Source organism: Chrysochloris asiatica, unplaced genomic scaffold, assembly GCF_000296735.1.
Source record: "Chrysochloris asiatica unplaced genomic scaffold, ChrAsi1.0 scaffold00017, whole genome shotgun sequence".
Taxonomy (NCBI): Eukaryota; Metazoa; Chordata; class Mammalia; order Afrosoricida; family Chrysochloridae; genus Chrysochloris; species Chrysochloris asiatica.
In genome coordinates, this window is record NW_006408535.1 from 20,215,465 (window position 1) to 20,218,013 (window position 2,549).

Genomic DNA, 2,549 nt, shown 5'->3' on the forward strand with positions numbered 1-2,549 from the left:
TTTCTGCTCCCATAAAAATTTCCAGCCTCAGAAACCTTATATAGAGTCACTATGAGTTGGAACCGACTCCACAGCATATAACCACCACCAAACTGGTTTGGTGCTGCGTGTTAATGCACTGGACTACAGGGTTGGTTTGAACTGCAAGGTCAGAGGTTCAAGTACACCAGCCACTCCTCAGAAACTCTATACATGGTTGCTATGAGTTGGAACTGACTTGACAACACTTAACAAAAACAACAACAACAAACTGAGAAAATACATTTGTTTCTTAAAGCCATCCGTTTGTATTTCTGTTATAACAGTACCAGATATCTGTGACATTTCATATACAAATTGTGCAGACTTGAATCTAAAGAATGTGTGCAACTATAAAAAGCTACCAAAAAAGCCTGCTCTATTTAGGTAAAGGGCCAGGAGAGGAGCAGCCTAGCAAGACAGGAAACTTTTAGACAATGATTCCTTCATTTCTAACCAACACTCAGAAAATAACTTTGGTCCTAATCCCTTCCACACCAGCAGAGGTTAAGTGGGGAGTCAAGACTTCTACCCTTACCAGGCTTTAATGTTATTGTTGTTTTTAGGTGCTATTGAGTCGATTTTGGCTTATAGTGATCCCATGTAAAAGAATAGAACTTTCCTAAACAATTTTTGTAGAAGCACAAATGTTTTGTTTAGCAGCTGAGCACTTAACCATTGTACAATGGATATCAGAAAAGGTCAAGAAGGGAGCTTAGATTTTCATTCCAACCAAGAGGTAATGTAATCTCCTCACCAGCTTCTTCTACTCTTCCTTTACTCATGTGCTGTGGTATCAGTGATGTCAGAGACTACTTAAAAAAATTTATTTATACTGCTACACTGGTGACTATGAAGAATAAACTAGAAAGGAGGAATATTGTTGTCACTAAGTGTCATCGAGTCGCTTCTGACCTATAGTGATCCTACAGGAGTGGCTGGTGGGTTTGAATCACAGCCTTGTGGTTGGAAGTCTGGTATTTATCCTACAGCACCATGCCAGAAAGAAGGAATAGGTGGTCTGATACAGTGCTGGAAGATAAGACCCTCAGATTGGAAGGCACTCAAGATACAATTGGGAAAGAGCTGCTTCCTCAAAAAAAAATGTTGTCCTAATAGATGTGATTGCAGCAAAATTTTTGGGACCTGTATTTTCTGCTGTGGCATGCCTCAGAATAGGAAGAAACAATTGCAAACATCCATTAACAATCAGAACTTGGAATTTACTAAGTATGATGTAACATAGGAGGCTGCTAGAAATTGCCAAAGAATTTGGAAGCAGCTACCTGGCCAACCAATTGGAAGAGATCCATATAGATACCCATTCCAAAGAAATGGGACACAATGAAATGTGGAAATCTTCAAATAGTATCATTAATACTATATGCAAGTAAAATTTTGTTAAAGATCATTTAAAATGTTTGCAGCAGTGTATTGGCAGGGAGCTGCTAGAAAAAAGTCAAGCCAGATTTGGAAGAGGACTTGGAAAGAGGGCTGAAGTCAGATGGATCTTGGCTGAAAATGGAGACTAAAAGAAAGATATTTACTTGTGCTTTGTCGACTTTGTAAATGCATTTAACTGTGTGGATCATACCAAACCATGCGTAACATTGTGAAGAATGGGTATTTTACTACACTTAATTGTGCTCATGAGGAACCTGTACCTAGACCAGAAGGCAACTGTTCAAACAGAACAAGGGGATACTGAATGATTTAAAATAAGGAAAGGTGTGGGCCAGGTTTATATTCTTTCACCATACTTATTCAATCTGTATGTTAAGCAGATAATCCCAGAAACTGGATTATATGAAGAATAATGTGGCATCCAGATTAGAGGAAGAGTCCTTCACAACCTGTGATATGCAGATGATAAAACCTTGCTTCTTGAAAGCAAAGAGAACTTGAAATACATTCTTCACTACAAATTGCACCTCAATATAAAGAGAAAAAAAAATCATTACAACTGGACCAATTAAAAAAAAACCCATCATGATAAATAGAGACAGGTTTGAAGTTGTCAAAAACTTCATTTTGTTTGGATCCACAATTAGCATTCATGAAAGCAGTAGTCATGAAATCAAATGATGTGTTTGTTGCATTAGGCAAGTCTGCTGCAAAAGACTCCTTTAAAGTGGTAAACAATCAAGATGTCTTAAGGATGATGTTGCACCTGATCTAAACCATGATATTTTTCAGTCACCTCATATGCATGTAAAAGTTGGAGAATTAATAAGAAAGAATGTAGAATAATCATGCATTTGAATTAGGGTGTGGGTGAAGAATATCTGCAAGTGCTATGGACTGCCAGAAGAACAAACAAATCGATCTCAGAAATACAGCCTGACTGCTCCTTAGAAGCAAGACTTTATCTCTCATTCTTTTGATATGAAACATGGACTGAAATATATCAGCAATTATGAGAATGGCACAGGACCAGGCAGTGTTTTGGTCTTCTGGATATAGGGTAGATATAAGAAGGAACTGAACTGACGATACTTAACCATCACCATGACATTAACAGTCAGTCAATA